Below are 25,510 nucleotides of genomic sequence, written 5' to 3' on the forward strand. Positions count from 1 at the left end.
CCTATCACAACTGAATACATACATATATATATATATATATAGAGAGAGAGAGAGAGAGAGAGAGAGAGAGAGAGAGATGCACCAAGGCCAAAATTTAATAGAGACTTAAACATTTTTATTAATTAGAGTTCTCCAGAGAAACAGAACCATATAAATATGAAGAGATTTATCCTAAAGAATTGACTTGTGTAGTTATGGAGACTGAAAAAGTAAAAAAAAAAAAAAAAAAAACAATTCTCTGTCTTTCTCTGTGATTGAAACACTAAAGTATTTAGAGAAGTACTATATTATAAACTTAAAACGCATTAATAAAAACCTTTCATTTCATTCTTTCTGGTCTATGTTAAAATCCATTTTAAGTTTTACTCCTCATATAAATTTCCCTTTGTAATAATAATTTAAATCATCAGTCAGTTCAGTTCAGTCGCTCAGTCATGTCCGACTCTTTGCAACCCCAAGAACTGCAGCACACCAGGCCTCCCGTCCATCACCAACTCCCAGAGTCCACCTAAACCCATGTCCATCGAGTCGATGATGCCATCCAACTGTTGCAGGAAGGGGGACCCCTTCTAGGGCCCGAAACTGGGCTCTTGTCTAACACTTGGAAATGAATTGTCTGAGGAGACACATGTGCTTACAAAGCAAGAGATTTTATTGGGAAAGGGCACCCCGGCAGAGAGCAGGAGGTTAAGGGAACCCAGGAGAACTGCTCTGTCACATGACTTGCAGTCTCAAGTTTTATGGTGATGGGATTAGTTTCTGGGTTGTCCTTAGCCAGTCATTCTGACTCAGAGTCCTTCTTGGTGGTGCAAGCCTTGTTCAGCCAAGATGGATGCCAGAGAGAAGGATTCTGGGAGGTGGTCAGACAGGTGGTGTCTCCTTTTGACCTTTCTCAAACTCTTCTGGTTGGTGGAGGCTTATTAGTTCCCTGTTTCTTACCAGGACCTCCTGTCCTAAAACAACTCATGAAAATGGTTACTATGGTGCCTGGCCAGGGTGGGCGGTTTCAATCAGTGTGCTTCCCCTAATACAACCATCTCATCCTCTGTCGTCCCCTTCTCCTCCCGCCCTCAATCTTTCCCAGCATCAGGGTCTTTACCAATGAGTCAGCTCTTCGCATCAGGTGGCCAAAATATTGGAGTTTCAGCTTCAACATCAGTCCTTCCAATGAACACCCAGGACTGATCTCCTTTAAGATGGACTGGTTGGACCTCCTTGCAGTCCAAGAGACACTCAAGAGTCTTCTCCAATACCACAGTTCAAAAGCATGAATTCTTTGGTGCTCATCTTTCTTCACAGTCCAACTCTCATATCCATACATGACCACTGGAAAAACCATAGTCTTGACTAGATGGACCTTTGTTGGCAAAGTGATGTCTCTGCTTTTTAATATGCTGTCTAGGTTGGTCATAACTTTCCTTCCAAGGAGTAAGCGTCTTTTAATTTCATGGCTGCAATCACCATCTGTAGTGATTTTGGACCCCAAAAAATAAAGTCAGTCACTGTTTCCATTGTTTCCCCGTCTATCTGCCATGAGGTGGTGGGACCAGATGCCATGATCTTAGTTTTCTGAATGTTGAGCTTTAAGCCAAATTTTTCACTCTCCTCTTTCACTTTCATCAAGAGGCTCTTTAGTTCTTCACTTTCTGCCAGAAGGGTAATGTCATCTGCATATCTGAGGTTATTGATGTTTCTCCCAGCAATCTTGATTCCAGCTTGTGCTTCCTCCAGCCCAGCGTTTCTCATGATGTACTCTGCATAGAAGTTAAATAAGCAGGGTGACAATGTACAGCCTTAACGTACTCCTTTTCCTATTTGGAACCAGTCTGTTGTTCCATGTCCACTTCTAACTGTTGCTTCCTGACCTGCATACAGGTTTCTCAAGAGGCAGGTCGGGTGGTCTGGTATGCCCACCTCTTTCAGAATTTTCCACAATTTATGTGATACACACAGTCGGAGGCTTTGGCATAGTCAATTTAAATCATATTTAATACTTAAAAGCATCTATTAAATTAACATCATTTAAAAATAACGTCAAAGCTGTAAGATAAATTACTACTTTATGCAAATTTCAAGAGATTTATATAAAATATAAGGTATAAAGTTATGATATGGGCATTTTTGTTTTAAATTCAATTAAAACCCTATTAAGGCTTCTTTAGACATTTCCATTAAATTATTGTATTTATTGAACTAGAAAAATAAATGTGATTGTCATTTTAACTCCTTTAATTGAAACTTTTTAATTTTCTTATTCTCTTATAATTATCATTGGACTTAGCTTTTAAAGTCACTTTTAATTTGTATTCTATGTTAGCATCATAGTAAAACGTACATGGATACAATGTGCCCTTGATTTTTATAAAAGCAAGGATTAGTGCCTATTATATTCTTGTGCTTTTCCTCATTCTTTCATATGACAGCTTCAGTCCATTTAATGCTATTTTTTAAATTCAAATAAGATCCTTTCATTTGATTTAGCACTTTAGCATCTAAAGTCACTTTGCTTAATGGGTCTGGTTTTGACTTTTTTAGTCACTTTTTATTCATAAATGTACCACGATGTTCATCATTGTATAAGGCTTACGATGAATCCAACCACAGATCACTGAAAAAAAGGCATAGAGTCAGATAGCAGGACACCTTATTAGCACTTTTTTTCAGACCAATAATCATGCTATTATTTGAATTTAGCAAATTGCTGTCATACCATGCACTCCAAGCCCTTTTTTTAAATGACCCTGTCAGATTATTTTGTTGCTGGGTTGAAGCCAACCATAATAATGTTGCTAAATGTGAAATTTGGATGTACACAGCTCTTGTTCCACACCACTGGAAAGAAACGAATGTTTTCCCACCACAGTGCAAGAGAGTACATCTATATTTCTTAATTTCAGTTTTTTATTTGAAGATAGGTATCTCAGCTGGTGTCTCCTTTAGGTAGCAGTCAAGCCTAAACCATAGTGATAAGCATGGTGGTGGTTTACTTGCTAAGTCATGTCTGACTCTTGTGACCCACTGGGCTGTAGCCCACCAGGCTCCTCTGTCCATGGGATTTCTCAGACAAGAATACTGGAGTGGGTTGCCATTTCCTTCTCAGGGGATCTTCCTGACCCAGGAATCAAACCCAGGTCTCCTACATTGCAGGCAGATTCTTGCACTGCAGGTGGATTCTTTACTGACTGAGCTATGAAGGAAGCCCTAAGTATAGCATTTTTTAAAAAATGTACAATGTCATTTAAACAATTTTCATGTGGACCCCATGTAAATGTGTATCTATGTATGAAATTTAATTGTGCTTAAAAAACTTAAAGAGATGTTACTGTACATATATATATGTGTGTATGTCTCTCTCCGTGTGTATATATATATTTATATATAAGATATAGTCTACTCTAAAGATCAAATCACTTTCCCTGTATATGTGAATATTGAAAGGTGAGAGAATTGAGGCGCTAATTCTTTTATTTCAAAATAAACTTTGAGTTCTCTTGCTCTCTACAGTATAGGTGGCAAATTTGTATAGAAACATACAATTATTTTACATACAAATCAGACTTATTATCTAATGACTAGCTTTCTGTAAGTCAATACAAATTATCTACAAAATGGATCAGTCACTAGACTTCTGAAATGTTCACTCTTGGAGAAGTTTTTAATTTTTTAAATCTCTCTATTGTTATCTAGCACACATCAGAATACTTACTACCTATAGCATTTATGTCATCTATGAATTACAGTTTAAACATTTACTAATTATTTAATATTTACTATATGCTTGACATTGTTCTGTTTTAAACATATTATTCCTATGATTGTACATAGAAATCATATGAAGTAAATATTATTTTCATTCAATTCAGTTCAGTTCAATCACTCAGTCATGTCTGACTCTTTGCGACCCCATGGACTGCAGCACGCCAGGCCTCCCTGTCCATCACCAACTCCCAATTCCCAACTTCATTACCAAAGTATTAATAAATGCTGGATTTGAGTTCTTGCTTAGGAACATAAAACATTATCTTTTAAAATCATCACCTATTGGATCAGACTAAATAATTGCATGCTAACTTAGTTTGGCTAAAGTCAGATTGGACCTTAAACTCACTCCTCAAATTCTGCTCAAAATGCTTCCTCTTGGTCGATGCTTGAGAGAATTTATGAGTGTTTCAGGGCTTCCCAGTTTGTGCTAGTAGCAAAGAACCCTGCTGCCAATGCAGGAGACATAAGAGACGTGGGTTTGACCCCTGTCTTGGGAAGATCCCCTGGAAGAGGACATGGCAACCCACTCCAGCATTCTTGCCTGGAGAACCATGGATAAAGGATCCTGGCAGGCTACAGTCCAGAGGATTGCAAAGAGTCAGACATAATCGAAGCGACTTACCACATACATACATATTAAAATTGAAAAATACACACACACTTCTAATTGATAAGAAACACAGAGGATATTGGATAAGTTATAATTTTTGAATGTTTCTGTTCCCTAAGCACATTGTTTGGGACTATAGACTACATTTTCTTATTTTGGCTCATAAAATTTACAACTTATTATCTTCTCTCAAAACATTTACAATGACAAAGTACTTTTTACTCTGCCAACATAAACTTTTTTCCCCCTCAGAATGAAGCACCTGAGAGTTTTTTCCCTGAGATGGAACAGTGCATGTGTATGCAGTCACCCAGTTGTGTCTGATTCTTTGCAACCCCATGGATTGTGGTTTTCAGTTATATTAAGAAATAGAGCCATTTTCAGTCATCTCACTTACAGCATGTTGTCTCTAAGATTACTTAGAGAAGTTAGACAGACAGAAAAAGTGCTGGCCATGTCTCTTCAAAAGAGAAGCTTGTTCAGTTTGCAGCAGTAATTCTAAAAGTCCAACAGCAATTCTAGGTGATCAACTGGACCCTAAGTACTCCATCAGAAACAATAAAAATGACATTTCTGACTAATATTTTAGCTCCATCTCCATTTCCACAGCTCCCAACTAGCTGATTTTTTGTTGTGCTTTTAAGAGTAAAAATTCCCTGAGAGAGAATCCGACTGCTTTCCTCAATTATAGCTGCTTGTCTAAAACAGTGATCACTCATATAGCATTTTTCTAGACATGTTTAGTTAGACATTCATCCCTTCTTCAAATAACTGAAGTCAGAGTGGGAGGGTTTAAGTTGACTTAATGCCTAGTCAGTAGGCAATGTGGCCATGATAATAATAAAGATGCTTCTTTGATAGGAAGGGAGGTGTTTATATATACTTTACTTAATTCAATTCTGATTTTTGCTGCTTTGGCAGATAAGAAATGCTTGATTTAGAGAAATAGTCACTCTGACTCCTTGCTGGTAGGAATAAAAAATTGTCCTTTTGGAAAGGACTTTGGCAATAATAATGTGCAAAAATTCTATGATATGCTCCTTTTCTGTAAGAAAGAGGAAGAGGTAAGGAAATATATAGTTTTGTGTCTCTTTAACTTTTTTGGAAAGGAACAGAGAGGGATGGAAGCAGGGGGGGGCAGGAAATGAAAAAAGGAAGAAAGGGCAGAGAGAGGGAGGGAGGAAAAGGGAAAGAAAAAGGAAGAAAGGAAAAGGGAAAGAAGGAAAGCCAGAGAGGAGAGGAGAGAGAAGGAAACGTGGGTAGGATAAACTGAAAACGAATACTGTTAATACTGTTAATCTATGAGGAGGAGATACTAATAGAAGTGATATTGACCAGTGTTCTTGGCCTTCCCCAATCAATAGCAGTTGATGAGGCTAGTCAAGAAATCCAGGCAGGGCTTTAACAGGGCCACTGGTGCAGCAGAGGAGAGAGAACAAGTAACGGTTCCCTTGCTCACTCCTTAAAGCGGGGAGCTGGTTCCTTCTATGGGTTGAGGGTTGGAGTATTCCAGAGACTGGGCAGGAGGGCTGGCTTAGATGGTTTTCCCACTCCTTAGGTAGTGGTGTGCTTGTGCATGCACAGTGCCCTGCCCTGCTTTTGCTCCTGGCTCTTCAGAAGTGGAAGTAGTTGTTGTTGTTGTGTTTTGGTCTTTTTACATATTTTGTACAGAATTTAGCCCAACTGCACAGTCCCATATAGTTTCTTTGCATTTTGTTGCTCAAGGAGATATTTGTCCTGCCTGTTTCATCTTCATATGGTCCTTTCTATGTGTATACACATCCCTGGTGACTCTCTGGGTATCTAAATCTCTTAATCACCTCTTTAAAGAGCCTGCCTCCAAATAGTTGAGGCAGTGGGGATCAGGGCTTTACTGTATGAAGGGAAATACCATTGGAGAGGACACAATTCAACCCATAATAGAATCCACACACCACGTGGTATGGTATGTTAGTCTCTCAGTTGTGTCTGACTCTTTGTGACCCCATGGACTAGTCCACCAGGCCCCTCTGTCCATGGGATTTCCCAGGTAAGAATACTGGATTGGGTTGCCATTCTCTTCTCCAGGGGATCTTCCAGACACAGGGATCCCACCTGGGTCTCCTGCATTGCAAGTGGACTAGTAATAAATGAATCATGTAGTCACAATGAAGAGGGTGGGGAAGAACAGCACCAACTAACAATTTGAGGAAAAGTAACATGAGTTTGAGTGAACTCCAGGGAAGCCTGGCATGCTGTGACTCATGGGGTCTCAAAGAGTCAGACATGACTGAGTGACTGAACTGAACTGAACTGAACATGGGAAAACCAGTATTTTTATTATATTCTCTAAGGCTAAAGACAATACAAAATTACTGTACACAAATACTGAATTCTAGTTTGTAATTTGTGTTCCATAGAGGTATATGTTAGAAATTCTAAAATTACTTTATAAGTTTTCAAATACTGTACATTTTCTAAAAATAAGTAGATATATTGAGATGATAGCTGTTTTTCACTTTCAGAGAAAGGAGTTACAAACTTACAGAAAAGGCTAGAATAAATTCTTCAGAGTTGGATTATAATTTGAAGTATCAGTTTAACTTGTGGAGAGAGAGAGTGATATAGAAATAGATATAAATGTGTTTGTATGTATAAATGCATATTTTTATAACTTTAGCCAGCATCAAGTTATCCATGTGCCTTAATATAAAAAGAAGTACATGTTTTTGGAAGTTAAAGAAATGTATTCACCATAAAAGAAAAAGTATGAACCAAAACTGAGCTAGAAAGTGGTTAGTTAGCCTTTAAGGAAATGAACAGTCAGGGTTATAATAAGTATGTACCTAGATATTGATTTTGAAACATATCACAGAAGCCTTAAAGTATCAATCTAATTGGTTTGATGTTTCTGTAGTAAATATCCAGAAAAATAATATTTTGTAAATAAAAAAACAAATGAAAAGCTGTCTTATATCTGAAAATGGATTTTATTGTGAAAATTAACATCAGGAATCCAATATAATTTTCTAATTTTCATTTTTTTTGATGTTCAAGCTGATTTTATTTTATTTTTTAATATTTATTTTATTTTTTAACTTTACAATATTGTATTGGTTTTGTCATATACTGATGTATAGAACAGTCTTTTGGACTCTGTGGGAGAGGGAGAGGGAGAGGGTGGGATGATATGGGAGAATGGCATTGAAACATGTATAATATCATATATGAAATGAGTCGCCAGTCCAGATTCAATGCACGATACTGGATGCTTGGGGCTGGTGCACTGGGATGACCCAGAGGGATGGTATGGGGAGGGAGGAGGGTGAAGGGTTCAGGATGGGGAACACGTGTATACCTGTGGCGGATTCATGTTGATATATGGCAAAACCAATATAATTTTCAAAAGCAAGAGAAATATAGTGATTACAAAGTGATATCTGCTAAATGTTATCAATTGAGAGGGAATATAAATCTCAATTTAAAATGTAAGTATGCCAGTAATGCAATTTCAGGTGGTAAGCCTTTCAAAGTCTCTCATTTGACAGAATTAAATTTCATACATTTGAAAATTTAATGCAAAAAATTTTAGATCCTATCCCTTTTTTTCTTTAGGTGACATCTATCTTCTAAGGTTATGCAGTGCTGAGTTTTCTAAGATTCAGGGTGGTGTTGAACATTTGGTTTTCAGTTCTTGGTGAACCAAAGTCAAGTTATTATATTCCTTATGCATGTAACACTTCAGAAAGGCCAAAGGAAGTTCCCATCCATACTCCAGGTATTAAAAGCACAAAAATCTCAAATACAGATTGGGACATATAGTATTAGAACCCTCTAGACCAAAGTCAGCCCACTGATCACAGAAAATCCATTTCAGCAATCAAATAGTCCACAGCTCTATGAACTATCAGAATTTTCTATCCCTCTCCTAATTTCCTATTAAATATTATACTTATTTAAATTACTAACAATTTTTGAGGGACTGGATTGATGTGATTGTTTACCATGAAAGATATAGAACAGGTGGTGTTGCAGGATTAGTAGCTTAATGAAGGAAAAATCACTTTGATAATAAAAATATCCAAACCTTAGGGAAGGGGGTTACGATAAATAGATCTTTGAAGGCCTTAAATAAATAATGAACTATAGCTAAAGCTAGTGGTTCTGTTCTGGGAGATTGAGAAGGAGAATAATGCAGATGGAAAGAAAATGAGGTATATCAAAGATGTATTCAGAGGCAAATTTACAGCCTAACAGAAGTGTACTGGATTGATATTTCTCATATTTTCATCCCAGTTGACACTTCCATAATGGTACCACATCCTTCCCATGTGTTTTTGTTCTAATAACCCTTTTATATTATGGCTGGTGTGTTTATATTATTGTTATGGAAATTCAGGTTAGAGACCTGTTTCATTTCACTTTGTTAATATGCATGAATTTGAAAATAGCTGTTTAACTGATGGTGATAATGTGAACAGACGTTAATCAATAGAGGTCATAGCTCTTATGTCTGGGTGCTAAGCAGCCTGACACTTGCGAGTTATCTGGCGTGAAACAATTATTTCTCAGAGGATCTTATCATTGCTGATCAAGTCCTAGCTCTGCCCAAGGAAACATACGCTAGTGCTATTTATTTCCTCCAGCTGATGTTCTGGCTGTTAACATAACGAGAAAAAAAACCATAACTATATATAATTATTAAAACTTTGTTAGATTTTTTTCCTCTTCTTTGGAAAAAAATAATCATTTTTAGTTTCTTTAAATGCTTACTAATAGACATTTAATTTCTCCACATGAGCCGCAAAGCCCAGCATGTATTCACCTCTCACTAAGGAATACCTAACAAAACAGTATCTACAAAAACAAGTTGCCAAGTTACCTAAACTTTATGGTACACGCATCAAAAAGGCTTTGCTTCTCTCATTCATGCTTTTATTTTTCATTTGATTTCTATTTTATATTGGAGTATAGTTGATTTATATATTATGTACTATATAATTTAATAGCTTCCCTTGTAGTTCAGTCAATAAAGAATCCGCCTGCAGCCTAGGAGACCCAGGTTCAATCGCTGGGTTGGGATGATCCCCTGGAGAAGGAAATGCCAACCCTCTCCAGTATTCTTACTTGGAGAATCCCAAGGACAGAGGAGCGTGGCAGGCTAGAGTTCATAGGGTCGCAAGAGTCGAACATGACTTAGTGACTAAAGAGAGAAAGAGATAGTTGATTTACCATGTTGTGTTAGTTTCAAGTATACAGCAAAGTGGATTAGATTAATTAACCATAGATGTGTAGATTAATTTACCATAGATGTGTGAGTTTATCTCTGGACTTTCTGTCCTATTCTATTGATATGTTTTCCTGTTTTTGTGCCAATACCAATCTGTTTTCATGACTATAGTTTTGTAGTTTAATTTGAAGTCAGGGGGCCAGATGCCTCCAGCCTCTTTTTTCTTTGTCAGGACTGCTGTGGCTATTCAGGCTGTTTTGTGTTTCCATACAAACTAAAAAATTGTTTATTCTAATTCTGTGGGAAACACTGTTGGTAATTTCTAAGAATTGCACTGAATCTGTAGATTTACTTGGGTAGCCTAGTCATTTTGACAATGTTGATTCTTCCAATGCAAGAGCATGATGTATCTTTCCATCTGTTTGTGTCATCTTTGATCATAGCACTGTCTTATAATTTTCAGAGTATAGGTCTTTTGCCTCCTTAGGTATATTTGTTCCTTGGCATTTTATTCTTTTTGATGCTAAATTAATGGCAATTTGCTAATTTATAATGGTAATGTTAATTTGATGGTAAACTATTTTTTTTCCTTAATTTATTTTACTGATCTGTTGTTAGTGTATAGAATTGCAGGAAATTTGTGTTCACTAATTTTGTATTCTGCACTTTACTGAATTCATTGATGAACTCTTGTAGTTTTCTGGTAGCATCTTAAGGATTTTCTATATATCGTGTCATCTTCACACAGACAGTTTTACTTCTTTTGTGATTGGATGCCTTTTATTTCTTTTTCTTCTCTGATTGCCATGGCCAAGACTTCTGAATGTTGAATAAAAGTGGCAAGAGTTGACATCCTTGTCTTGTTCCTGATCCCAAAGGAGATGCTTTCAGGTTTCTTTCCACCACTGAGGATGATGTTAGCTATGGGTTCATCGTATACACACTCCCTCTATGCCCACCTTCTGGAGAGTTGTTATCATAAACGGGTGTTGAATTTTGTGAAAAGCTTTTTCTGCATCTATTGAGATACTCATATAGTTTTTATTCTTCAATTTGTTAATGTGTTATATCACACTGAATGATTTGCAGATATTGAAAAGTCTTGCATCCCTGGGATATCCCACTTGGTCATGGTGTATGGTCCTTTTAATATATTGTTGGATTTGGTTTGATCTTATTTCGTTGAGGATTTTTGCATCTATGTTCATCAGTGATATTGGTCTGTGTATTTCTATTTTTGTAATATCTCTGTCTGGTTTTGGTATCAAGGCCATGGTGGCCTCAGAGAATGAGTTTGGGAGTGTTCCTTTCTCCACAATTTTTTGGAATAGTTTCAGAAGGATAGGTGTTAACTCTTTTCTAAATGTTTGATAGAATTTGCCTGTAAAACCATCTGTTTTTGAACTTTTGTCTGTTGGAAGATTTTTAAACAGTTTCCATTTCATTAGTGTTATTGGTCTGTTCATATTTTCTATTCTTCCTGATTCAGACTTGTACATTTCTAGGAATTTGTCTATTTCTTCTAGGTTGTCCATTTTATTGTTATATAGTTATTTGAATTATTTTTTTATGAACCTTTGTATTTCTGTGATGTCAATTGTAACTTTTCCTTTTTCATTTCTAATTTTATTGATTTGAGCTCTTTACCATTTTTTCTTTGAGTATGGCTAAAGATTGATTAATTTTGTTTATCTTTTCAAAGACCCAGCTTTTAGTTTCATTGCTTGCTTTGTCCCTATTTATTTCTGGTCTGTTCTTTATGATTTCTTTCCTTCTTTGGGTTTTGTTTGTTCTACTTTTCCTGATTGCATTAGGTGGAAAGTTCAGTTATTTCTCTGAGATTTTTTTCTCTTTCATGCTATTAAAAATATATGTTATTAAGTAAACTGATGGTTCAGCTAAAACAGGGAGTCAGAACTTTCTGTGCATTAGCAACTCAAAACAAGCCAACGGCATTTTTTGTTTTTTGTTTTTTGAAATTTGAAACATTCACAACTTTTGATGTGTGATTTTATAAGAGACATACTGATGTATTAAAAGTTAATGCAACTTCCTATTGTGCCAAATTTAGGCCAAGGGAGTATCTAATGCACAAGGAGAATCAATAATCTCACATTTAAGGTCAGTATATTAGCTATACTAGAATTTGAGGAAGAAAGCAAACAAACAGACAAAAAAAAATCACATAAATTGGCAAAGTCATGCTTCCTGACTCCTAAGTGTTTAAATTGGGAACCAGTAACAAAAATGTACTGTAGGCGGAGAAGCAAAGACAGAGAGACAGACTTTCATCATTAAAACAAAGGTTAAATAAAGATTAAGCTCAGAGCAGAAACAAGAGCCCTAGAGACTTTGGGTAGGCAAGATGCCCAGATGTTCTTCCTATCATTTCAGCCTGGCATATGAGCAAAGGTGTAGAAGGTCAAGTGGATAGGTGGCTGATTGTTAGAAGATGATGGCAGGGTCACCAGTTATTCTTGTAGAGTCTGAGAATAGAAATGAACTGCCAGCTAGTTAATGATTTCTTCTACACACTTAAAAGTCTTTTTAAATGATATTCTTAGACTCATCTGACCCTAATATTATTCATTTAGTCATCCTAAAGTTATACATAATTTTAGCTACCTTCAAAGTAAAACAGTGTAGTTTTCACAAAGAATTTCATGAAAAGCTAATTTCATATGTATATGTAATTTGCCAATATGGCTACTATTACATTTTATTTGTGCAGTGATCTAAGAATATAATGAATTGGAAATATTCTGAGTGGTCTTATGATCAATGAGGCAAGGTTTCTAAGACTTTTCCTTATAAGCAATTCTTATATCCTACATATAAGATTACCAAAGGATAAAGATCCAGCCATGTCTACTTTCTTGCCTTGTTTCATTCCCTAATGATTTTAGATTTCATACTTAGTAGAAGAGTCCTTTTAGAGCAGGAAATAATAAGGGTTCTTAAACATATATAACATTTAATAGTCTATGTTTTTTTATCTGATTAATTTACCCACAGAAGCAATTGTAAACTTGGCTGGCAAACAAATGGGTAATTAGAATTATTTTATTTTTGTTTTGCGGTCTCCAAATTCTTGAGAAGTTTCTTCAAAGTTTCATGTCAACTCAGACTCTCCAAAACAACAACAACAACAAATGGTTGAAATCCAACATTTTTAAGAATGTTTAAAATCTCACAGAAAATTTTTAAATTCAGAATTGTCATGGGTTACAGAAAAGATTACAGCTACTGCCTCCTCAATCATACATTCTGACAAATGATGCTAGCTACCTGTGGTTTTTCCTAAGAAGTGGAACTGGGCAATAATTTGAAGAGCGGACCACAATTCCTCCCCTCTTATAACCTCTGGTTCAATTCAGTTCAGTTCAGTCGCTCAGTCCTGTCCGACTCTTTGAGATCCCATGGACTGCAGCCCACCAGGCTTCCCTGTCCATCACTGGAAAGTATTCAAACTCATGTCCATTGAGTCAGTGATGCCATCCAACCATCTCATCCTCTGTTGTCCCCTTCTCCTCCTGCCTTCAATCTTTCCCAGCATCAGGTCTTTTCCAATGAGTCTGTTCTTAGCATCAGGTGGCCAAAATATTGGAGCTTCAGCTTCAGCATCGGTCCTTCCAATGAATATTCAGGACTGATTTCCTTTAGGATGGTTGGATCTCCTTGCAGTCCAAGGGACTTTCAAGAGTCTTCTCCTACACCACAGTTCAAAAGCATCAATTCTTTGGTGCTCAGCTTTCTTTATAGTCCAACTCTCACATCCATACATGACTACTGGAAAAAACATAGATTTGACTAGATGGACCTTTGTTGACAAAGTAATGTCTCTGCTTTTTAATATGCTGTCTAGGTTGGTCATAACTTTTATTCCAAGAAGTAGGTGTCTTTTAATTTCATGGCTGCAGTCACCATCTGCAGTGATTTTGGAGCCCAAAAAAATAAAGTCAGCCACTGTTTCCATCTATTTGCCATTAAGTGATGGGACCAGATGCCATGATCTTAGTTTTCTGAATGTTGAGCTTTAAGCCAAAATTTTCACTCTACTCTTTCACTTTCAACAGGAGGCTCTTTAGTTCTTCTTCACTTTCTGCCATAAGGGTGGTGTCATCTGCATATCTGAAGTTATTGATATTTCCCCAGCAATCTTGATCCCAGCTTTTGCTTTATCAGCCCAGCATTTCACAAGATGTACTCTGCATATTAAGTTAAATAAGCAGGGTGACAATATACAGCCTTAACATACTCCTTTCCCAATTTGGAACCAGTTCATAATAAAACCAGACATGAACACCAAATTCCAAGTTGATTTACTCAAATGGTCTTTTGTGAGAAGTTGGAATTGGGACATTAAAAGAGTATCAGCTGCAAGGGACTCCAAGTCACAATACACGTATCATTGGGTTGATAAATGGAGCCACGACAATTCAATAGTGTCCTAAAGCTGAAGTTAACACATTCAGTTCAGTTCAGTCACTCAGTCGTGTCTGACTCTTTGTGACCCCCTGAATTGCAGCACCCCTGGCCTCCCTGTCCATCACCAACTCCTGGAATTCACCCAAACTCACATCCATCGAGTCAGTGATGCCATCCAGCCATCTCATCCTCTGTTGTCCCCTTCTCCTCCTGCCCCCAATCCCTCCCAGCATCAGAGTCTTTTCCAATGCGTCAACTCCGCATGAGGTGGCCAAAGTACTGGAGTTTCAGCTTTAGCATCATTCCTTCCAAAGGACACCCAGGACTGATCTCCTTCAGAATGGACTGGTTGGATCTCCTTGCAGTCCAAGGGACTCTCAAGAGTCTTCTCCAACACCACAGTTCAAAAGCATCAATTTTTCAGTGCTCAGCTTTCTTCACAGTCCAACTCTCACATCCATACATGACCACTGGAAAAACCATAGCCTTGACTAGACAGACATTTGTTGGCAAAGTAATGGCTCTGCTTTTCAAAATGCTATCTAGGTTGGTCATAAAGTGACACATTAGGGAACAATAAAAGCTGCTCCATGTGTTGTGGTTGTTGTTGTTTAGTCATTAAGTCGTGTCTGACTCTTCTGCAACCCCATGGACCCTAGCCCTCCAGGCTCCTCTGTCTATGGAGTTTCCCAGGCATGAATACTTGAGTGGCTTGCTCTTTCCTGCTCAAGGGGATCTTCCCGACCCAGAGATTGAACTCACATCTCCTGCATTGTCAGGCAGATTCTTAACTGCTGAGCCACTAGGAAAGCCCTGGTCTACATGTTACAGAAGAGCAAATCTGTAAAGATGCTGATAATAGAGACCATGGACAGAGGAAGCACACAAACACCCCCACAAACACACAAAATAAATAAGGGAGGGAAGATAGGAGGAAGGGAGAAACAAAGGAAGAGAAAGAAGGACGAAAGGGATAACCTAGACAATTGTAGGATAAGAGACAAAGAGAGGCAGAAACTGAGAATGCAGTTTTTTGTTTGTTTTTAATTGGATTATAATTACAATGCTGTGTTAATTTCTGCTGTACAATAATGTGAATCAGCTATATGTAGGGAAAGTAGCTTTAAAGACAGTAAAATGGGAATATCACTGTGAGTTTTTTTCCACTAAGATTTCAGGACCCTTCTCCCTCATATCCCCTAGTCTATGCCCTCTCATTATCTGAGCTACTCAGAAAACTTCAAACTTTCCCATTTTTTTTGTAGCACAAGAAATTTGAATAACTAGCATCAAGTGAAACTAAAACATTCCTTTCCTGATATGTCTATAAGGGCAGTTTCTTCAGCACCCATTATTTTTTTCTGACCTTTAATTCCTCCAGAGTTTTAATCACTTTTCTCTAAGTGCTGTCAGCCCTGAATTCCCCCTCAAAGATTTTCCCAGGAAGCCTGGAGGCGAAATATAACTTCAGTTGTCCAGTGCTGAGACCTCAGAATTACTAAAAAAGGGATATAAATGGAACTCTTGCTAGAGTCACAAAAATAATACTTTTGGGGAATATATCTGTCTGTCTCTCCATCTAGATAGATGGAAGCACTGTAATAGAACTATACATATATTTTCCTTTATAGATATTCGGAAAAAGTAAAATTGCCTTATTGAAGATATTTGCATGAATAGTTACATAATTAGTCGAGAGACAGTGGTTCTTATTTAGGTCTTGCATATTGTAAACAATGGGAATGAACATTGACAGAAATGTGTCTATACTATTTTGCTTGATCTATCCCTTACTAAGTTATGTGTATAAATTCTTTACTGCAGCTCGGCCCACATTATTTTATCTGTATCGAAAGTGAATAAATCTTTTAATCGCAACAATAAGTAGACCTCATAGAACTATCTCAGACTTACTTTATCCTTATATATGTTAGAAATTCCAGGAAAAATATGCTCAAATCTATCAAGACACTTCAGAAATTGCCATTTTACAATTGCCTGATTTATGCAAAAATAGGAGATGTCTGATCTTTCAGAGTAAACTGGTAGACTTACCCTGAAAAAGCAAACAAACAGCACACTTTTTATGTTTTAAATTACATTGCTCTGGAAAGGTACCAGTATTTTATTAAGAAAATTCAATTTGAAGTGGCATATTTTGTGCACAAACGGTTGTGTATCAGTATCAAAGAAACTAAGTATGTGTAGCTCAGCTCCAGCCCTGAGTGACACAGAGAGGTGGGGCATTGAGTTGAAATCCTTTGAGTCATCTCTCTGTGATGTCAAGAACCTTATTCATGGCATCATGAGTCAGGGATAGTTCCATTTTCTTTTTTTCCCCTTCTAGCTTACACTTGGTAATATTTGACACATAAAGCTGCAGTCAAGAACACTGGACTTGGCAGAATATGCCATATTAAATAAAAATTCCATGTGAACTCAAATGAAAACTTGGTACCAAATTAACACTAATTGCTGACAGCAGGGCCACATTTTAATTCTCAGACCAACACTGTTCTTTGGACTTTCAGGTACACATATATTTCACAGTTTTACATAATTACTTTTATTTTGCTCACAGTTCCTCAGAATAAACACTTAAATTACCATAGTAAGTGTTCTGAATGGATCACTTAGAGATGATTTCAAATTTTAAGATTTTGTTTTCATACAGAAATGTTATATATGAATTTTGATGACCTCACTATCTATTTTTAACTTTTTTGCTATTTAGCTGATAGTTATATTGACTTTAGCAGGCTGGCTGGCTTGCTTATCTGTAATCTATCTTGCTTCTCCTTAGTTATTTTTCATGATTCTGTTTATCTAAACCCCACAGATATTTTAAATCTTTCCACCCCTAAGCCCACTGAACTCATTTGGTTAAAAGGTATTTTTATCAGAGTATGTTTGACTCCATGAAATTTCCAAAAACTGCATATACCGATATCACATATTTATATTTCCCCCCATTAAACAGGTAAAAAGCATCATGCACATAATGACCCTATACATAAAAATCAAGATAAAACTTTCAGAGATTGAAGGTTTCTAAATATACTCAACAGTGGACAATTACTTCAATGACTATAGTAATATTAACCACCAATGTTATATCTAAAAATATGAAAATAAATAAGATAAAAATATAGAACAATCAATAGTTTGAATGAGTGTGACTGTAAAACTTACCAGCTAAAGAACACAGGTGAATTTACCCAGGTGGTATAGTTTTTTTCCCCTTGACTTTCTGACTTGTCAGCAATACCAGGAAGGGGTGATTTATGCATAACAAAGGTTCTTTCTTAAAACTGGTAGTTGGATATTACAAATATAATAGTCTCTACAGATTATCATGTAGAGATCCAAGGCCTATATTATTTCATGCATTTTCCATTTCATTAGTAGATTGTAGTTGATGAAAATGCCGTTTGCTAAATTAAATCCTGACAGTCCCTCTCCTCCTTCTATTCATACATGTTCAAGGAACTATTATATTCCATAAGGCTATTTTTATTGATTTGAACATTTATTCCAGCCGGTAATTCTGTTTGCTTATGAGCATGCTTAGATCTCTGGAAAATGATTTTGTGACACATAGTTAATGCCATTTCCCTTACATTTTAATTTGTTGGAGGAAATATCTTTCTTAACATATTCAAATCAACATTTACTCAAGTAATATTCATTTCAGTGGCCTCATCTCTGCCTAAAACTTCGTGAAGCTAAGAAGTGCATTTTTTTTTCAAACAATGTCTATGTGTATATACTCTTATTATATGATTAATGCTTTTTCAGCTTTTACTAAACTTTCATTTGTCATTCAGAGATTTTTACACTTCTAGGTCCCTTTATAATTTTCATTATTTTAAAATCATAGCATACTCTCTATTCAAGTCATCAGTGTTGAATAATTTTACATACATTAAGGACAGTCCACCTTCAATGCATATAAAACCATGATCTGGCTAAGAACCAGTATTAGCAATCTTTCCTACTTTTATATCCTGATAGGTAATTTTTTGTTATTTTTTTTGTTTGTTTATCTCTTGGACTCTTTGCCAGAGAGAAACACCATTTTTATCCATTGCAAGAGGCTCTATTTAGTGATAACAGGGTAAAGAATAACTGAACTATGTTGAGATGTCAATTCTGGACCCCAAAATAGATTTGTATACAAGAAGAGTACTGAGGCTAACTTCCTAGCCACACTTTCTTGCTATAAGAACTGCTGGCTTTGCAACTAAACATAATTTCACAAATTATGTCATGCATGTCTACTTTCTTTCTTGAACAGTTAAAATGAATTAAAAATACCCTACTTCTAGCATTTACCAAGCATTTAATTTCTGAGTCTATACTTGAAAACACACACACACATAAACACAGAAAATAACCACTTAAGACACAATTTACGTAGTCCAAATTTATTACAATATGAATTTCTTAATATCATTCTACACATGGAGACTACTACTGAAAATCATGTTTTATTAGAAGACTAATAGCTCACTCATTCATGCTTCATATTTTACGTATTCATTTTTCCTTAACCATTATGATACTAGTTTCTGTTGATATTTTCTTTAAAATAATTCTAAAATCATCTCTGCATTCAATCTCTATAACCTTGTTTGTTATTAAGTTTACACAGTTTTATTTTTGGAAAAACTATGTTTGTATGATTTATATTATATCAAAATTAAATTTTCAAAGAAATTTTTAATATATACTTTGCAACGCTGCTGCTGCTGCTAAGTTGCTTCAGTCGTGTCCAACTCTGTGCGACCCCACAGACAGCAGCCCACCAGGCTCCTCTGTCCCTGGGATGCCCCAGGCAAGAATACTGGAGTGGGTTGCCATTTCCTTCTCCAATGCATGCATGCATGGTAAGTCGCTTCAGTCGTGTCCGACTCTGTGCAACCCCACAGACAGCAACCCACCAGGCTCCTCTGTCCACAGGATTCTCTAGGCAAGAATACTGGAGTAAATTGCCGTTTCAGCAACATTTTGGGCTTCCCAGATGGCTCAGAGGTGAAGAATCCAACTGCCAATGCAGGTGACATGGGTTCCTCCCCTGGGTCAGGAAAATCCTCTGAAATTTTGGCAACCCATTTTGCCATTCCTGCCTAGGAAATCCCATGGACAGAGGAGCCTGGCAGGCTACAGTTCATGGGGTTGCAAGACAGTTCATGGGGTTGCAAGAGAGTCAACATGACTTAGTGACTAAACAACAACAGGCAAGATTTAAGTATTTTCTCTGCACATAATGGACTTCCCTGCTGGCTCAGACAGTAAAGCGTCTGCCTACAATGTGGGAAATCCAGGTTCGATCCCTGGGTCGGGAAGATCCCCTGGAGAAGGAAATGGCAACCCACTCCAGTACTCTTGCCTGGAAAATCCCATGGATAGAGAATCCTGGTAGGCAACAGTCCATGGGGTTGCAAAGAGTCGGACACGGCTGAGCGACCTCACTTCACTTCACTTCTGCACATAATATTAATGAAACTCCTTTGCTATATACATCAATAATAAATGGTATTTTAAGGTATTTGTATTGGTGTTTCCTAATTTAAAAAGAATAAGGTGATCTGAACTAATATTGCATTATAAAATGGCTTGGAATAAAAGTTTGTTAAAAAATTCAAATGCAGTTTTTTTTCAGGGCTCCCTGCTGGTGGTAGAATGATCTCCTTGTAATTGGGCAAATGTCAATGAAGTAGGAAAGTGAAGCAAACTTTCAACCTACACAATAGTTATGATTTTACATGCATATCAAACTTTAGCACTGAATTGATTCTCCAGGGCTACTGCAGAAGTATTTCTCAGTGATCTAAACAGGCCTAATTGGCCAAAGAACTTGTCCTACGGAGAAAAAAATGGGTGAACTGAAACAAATCGACCTAAAAGCCTTTTTTGCTTTTTTTTTTCCCCCACAAGGAAACTATGCATTCCTTAGAATGTAAGAAATTCAATAAATCAAGTTCAATGCAAAAGAAAATATTGGACTCCCTAATGAGATAACTTCCCAGGATGTTCCAGTACTGGTTAAATTAAAAAATAAAAAGAGAGAGAGAGAGAAAGAGAAAGTGTCCCCTGAAGGCCCAAAATGTTTTTTCTTTTGCTGTACAACATTCTACTAAGGAAAGCAAACTTTCCATCAAAAATCTCAAGACTTTTTATTACTTCTTCCTGAAAAATAGTTTTTAGATCTTAAACATAGCATATTAATAATAGTCTAGACCTTTTCCACAAAATACTGTTGAAAGTTTTCACTATTTTCATTAAGGTACCTAGCTTTATTCCATTCTGTATTTATTCTTATTATCATGACCTTCTCTTTTCTCCAGTATTACTCCTATGTTCAAATCTTTGGAAATTTAATATTTCCCTTTAGAAGATTAATTAATCTCTGATATGTGAAAATACTAATAGCATATTAAGAATTAGAGTAATAATATAGTTTAATAACTTCTTTGGTAAGGAAAAGTGAGAGCTGAAGGTTTAAAATATTTAAGTAAATATATTAAATTATTTATAGAGCTATCATTAAAATAAAACAATGCAAAATAAGACCAAAATTAACAACATTTGCTATATATTTTATAATTAATTATAATTAATTTACCATTAGTCACCTTGTGATGACTGTAGGGTAAAGATGCTTTGGTTCTCTAAAATGTGGGAATGATTTGGGAGAATAGCACTGAAACATGTATAATGTCATATATGAAACAAGTCGCCAGTCCAGGTTTGATGCACGATACTGGATGCTTGGGGCTGGTGCACTGGGATGACCCAGAGGGATGGTATGGGGAGGGAGGAGGGAGGAGGGTTCAGGATGGGGAGCGTGTATATACCTGTGGCGGATTCATTTTGATATATGGCAAAACCAATACAATATTGTAAAGTTAAAAAATAAAATAAAAATAAAATGTGGGAATGACAAATCATGTCTATATTCTGAAAGAACTGTACCTTTCCTTTAAAAACAACATGAAATATGATCTATTATTATTATTATTTTTGATATATGTTTATATCAAATCATTCAAGACTTCTTTGAAGTCTGTATTCATACTTTGCTTTTATGTCTTTTGAGAGTATAATCCTTCAGGCAAGCGTTATATTAGTTATTCCCACTATAAGACTGGGCAATCCACTCCTAGGTTTTTAGCCAAAAGAAATCTTAAAAACATATGTCCACAGAAAGATCTGTACATAAATATTAGCAGCTATATTCGTAGTAGTCCAACGCTGCAATCAACTGAGATCGTCATCAAATGACGAAAGTTACACCAAAACCCAGATCTATGCACATCCATGGGTAGCATGTTAAGCTTTATCACCTTATTTTCTTCAAAGTACTTATGTCACTCTCTGAGATTAACTTATTTTGTATTTTTCTGAGTTCACTGGGAGAATATTAGTTCCTTAGAATTTGTTCCTGGTTGCAATTTTTTAACTTGTTTTTTAATTGAAGGATAATTACTTTACAGAATTTTGTTGTTTTCTGTCAAAAATCAGTAAGAATCAGCTATAGGTACACCTACATCCCCTCTCTCCAAAACCTTACTCCCACCCCCCTAGCTTGTTAAAGAGCCCCTGTTTGAGTTCACTGAGTCATACAGCAAATTCCCATTGGCTATCTACTTTACATATGGTAGTGCGCCATTACATATGGTAATGTAAGTTTCCATGTTGCTCTCTCCATACCTCTCCCTCCTCCCCTCCCACCATGTCCATAAGTCTGTTCTCCATGTCTTGTTGCATTTTTATTTTCATGTGTACTTGGCACATTAGTAGTTTTGCAAAAATTATTTTTGAGTGCATGTACAAATGCTTCATAGCTATAATTATGTTTGATGATTATTCTGTTGTTTTTCTTGTAAAGGAAGAGAATTGTGTTGTAAGCAGCTATGTATCCTGGAAAGAATCTTTTTTCAATAAGTAAAACCATATTTCAAAGGGAATTAAATTTATCTCAAGATAGATTCAGTGCTTTAACAAAGTTTCATTATGAAATTTGTTAAAAGTTGGCTCTTGTAGGCATTACCTTCATTAATATTCTTGTTTTCCACCCATTATTATATTAGTAACTTCAAAAAGCTAAGGTTTTTAAGAAAACAGTGTTCTATTCAAGGCTGAATATATAATGAATAAAGTATAATATAGCTAATTACATGGCAAGAAGTCTGTTTTTTGACATGAATTAGTTATAGCTTAAATATCAGTTTTGGAATACTATATGTATTAAAATTACAACATTTGGAAATATAATCATATTTACCACTTGTAATCATATTTACAAATGGGGACTATAGAAATGAATTATACATTTTTTGGCTAATTTCTACATACAATTTGGAAATTACAATTGCTTTTATTTTAAAATGTCAATAGATAAGATTTTGAGTTCAATATATTCTGCTGCTACTGCTAAGTCGCTTCAGTCATGTCCAACTCTGTGCGACCCCATAGACGGCAGCCCACCAGGCTACCCCATCCCTGGGATTCTCAAGGCAAGAACACTGGAGTGAGTTGCCATTTCCTTCTCCAATGCATGTAAGTGAAAAGTGAAAGTGAAGTCATTCAGTTGTGTCCGACTCTTAGGGACCCCATGGACTGTAACCCATCAGGCTCCTCTGTCCCTGGAATTCTCCAGGCAAGAATACTAGAGTGGGGTGCTATTTCCTTCTCCAGGAGACCTTCCGGACCCAGGGATCAAGCCCAGGTCTCCCACATTGCAGGCAGATTCTTTACCATCTGAACCACCAGGGAAGCCCAAATAGCATGCTAGATATAAGGTAATTAACAGGTCAGCTTCATAATTTCCTTGACATAATAGCTCATTATGTAAACCCACAGTGGTATATGGAATTTTATTTTTCAACTGCATTTTAATCTTCTATCAACAATACTTGGAAACATGTGAACTTTATGGCAGATGCTAATAAGTGTTTTAAAATTTCTTTAAGCAAGAAATATACCTAACAGGCCAGCTACAGTCCTTGGGGTCACAAAAGAGTTGGACACAATTTAGAGACTAGACAACAGCAGCCTTTATGCTAACATTGTTTCTCCTATTGTCTTTATACTTCTTCGTGGATGATTCAGAAAGTTGTGCAATTTTATATCTGTTGCTGCCTTAGACAAATACTTTCTATTTTACATGAATTTAAAGAATATATTTTTGTAATTCTCTCTTATTTTCTGTAAAGTATTCTCTCTTATTTTCTGTAAAGTACAGAAGGTCTTCACAAGATAAAAATAACAGGATTGAATTATGGTACTGGTTTATTTTATCTTACCAGCTCTTAATTTCTATACATTCCTCATTTAGAATTAGAATCATTGTTATTATTTGTTTATAGTTAAGTCCAACAGATTCTTGGAAAACTATCCCATTTCTAATATGCTATGCTATGCTAAGTCACTTCAGTTGTGTCTGACTCTGTCTGACCCCATAGACGGCAGCCCACCAGGCTCCCTCGTCCCTGGGATTCTCCAGGCAAGAACACTGTAGTGGGTTGCCATTTCCTTCTCCAATGCATGAAAGTGAAAAGTGAAACCGAAGTTGCTCAGTTGTGTGCGACTCTTCGTGACCCCATGGATTGCAGCCTAGCAGGCTCCTCCGTCCATGGGATTTTCCAAGCAAGAGTACTGGAGTGGGGTGCCATTGCATTTCTAATATACAACTTTTCTATTTCCTAATGGAGTGCATGATCTCATTGTTTTAAAAAGAAAACAATGCTGTGGTCAGTGAGGCAGCATACAATGTGCTTCTTATCCTTACAATATTTTACTAAATATTGTTTAAGAAATTGTCACCATTATAAAAGTCTAGCTTTAAAATCTACTTGTTATTTATAATTTCCTTTATTAAAAGCAGTTCCTCTTTCCTATAATTCTACTCTAGGTCCAGATATTATTTTCACAATTCTGTATGAACTGAATTCCCTAATATATGCTTAAATTTAAGCTTTTCAAAATATATTTTAGGAATCTATGTTTACCTTTGTTCCTCAAAAGTGATTTAGAAACACCTCAGAGACATTTGAAAAGCACTGATTCTTAGGTACTTTCCCAGATCTATAGCAAGGGCTGATTCTTGTTGATGTTTGGCAGAAACCAATACAATTCTGTAAAACGATTATTTTTCAATTAAAAAAATAGATTTAAAATTTAGAAAACAAAACAAAGCAATAACAAATCTGGTAGTATGTTCAGGCATTATTAGTTTTTAAACTCCTTAGGTAGTTTTAATGTGATCCCAGTCCTGAGAATCACTGACACTATACCGTATTAACCAACACTAACATGCTTTGGGAACACATAGATGCTTTGATAAAAATGCAGATTTTGGTTTAGCAGGTCTAGGGTTGGGATGCTAGATTTTGCATTTTTCTAATCAGTTCTTGGGTGATGCTGTTGTTGCTGGTCCATGAACCTTACTTTATGTAGCAAGAAAACAGAGATGGTTGCTGAGAAAGAGGGTAGCTCCTAATCTTTATGTAATCAGAGGAAGTAAAGGTAAGAAAAAAAAAAAAAAAAGCAAAGGAAGCAGAAACAGGCACAGACAGGAACAATCTTTAATGAAAATTCATCAGTGTTAGTATTTGTATGTACCAACTTTATTTAATGCATGCCTACTATGTATGGAAATTAATTATGTCCTGATTAGCCTTCACTATATTTTTTAATGTATACAATAAAGCTATTGAAAAATAGGTTGTGTTTTAAAGGACTTTTGCTCATATCCATCACATACATTGATTTCTTTGTAGAAGAGTGTAAAAAAAATAAAGAGCAAAGAAGCCTTTGTTTACCTTTACACGGAGTTACCTGGTTGCTCATACTCCCTGCTTTCTCCGCCCAGCTTTTTCCGGTGTCAGAGCAGAGCCTTCTTCAGCAGGGCAGCTGGTGGGTACTGCTGGTATAGCTCCCAAGAGAATGAAGCAGGTGAGGAGGCGAATAGTGAACGGTTAGCTGGCAAAAGGAACGGGCAGTTCTTGGCTCAGATTCAGAAATTATTTGAATGTAGGCACTTCTTCTGTCAACATGCTTTGGTGGAAATGGTTGCCACCTGTCCCTATTCCCAGGGGCTAATTTTCCTGCTGCCTAGTCAGCTTATAGTTCAAGAGGCTGTTAATGTTTGCAATCCTAAGAATCTGGAGGCATGCCCTAGCTGCCCAGATGGTGGCTTTGGGACACCAGGTACAGTACATTTAGGCAGGCAGAGTCCTGTGCTTAGCATTCAGGACTCGGATATTGTTTGGTGACAGCTGCCCAGATATAATGAGAATCAGTACATCCCATAAACACCTGAAAAAGTTTGTACATAGAAATGTCAAGTCAGATTTAGTTTTAAACAGAATGGCACATTACTCTTCAGTAAAAATAACAACGTTTCCTATGATAAAAAGAGGAATAAAGTGTGTGAAGAGAAAATGTCAGAATTATAATAAGAGGCTATACAATTTATTTTCCTATTTCATATT

At 36.3% G+C, this 25,510-nt stretch overlaps 1 long non-coding RNA gene across 2 annotated transcripts in view; it reads right to left on the reverse strand.

Annotated features, from left to right (window-relative positions):
• The window catches only part of LOC139178234 (uncharacterized), a 169,358-nt gene extending 144,238 nt beyond the window's left edge, over positions 1 to 25,120 (reverse strand). For both annotated transcript variants that reach the window (XR_011562680.1, XR_011562679.1), the window contains exon 1: positions 24,839 to 25,120. This is a non-coding gene — a long non-coding RNA (uncharacterized lncRNA). The remainder of the gene's footprint in view (positions 1 to 24,838) is intronic.
• Between the last annotated feature and the right edge of the window lie 390 nt (positions 25,121 to 25,510).

Source organism: Bos indicus, chromosome 21, assembly GCF_029378745.1.
Source record: "Bos indicus isolate NIAB-ARS_2022 breed Sahiwal x Tharparkar chromosome 21, NIAB-ARS_B.indTharparkar_mat_pri_1.0, whole genome shotgun sequence".
NCBI classification, from domain to species: domain Eukaryota; kingdom Metazoa; phylum Chordata; class Mammalia; order Artiodactyla; family Bovidae; genus Bos; species Bos indicus.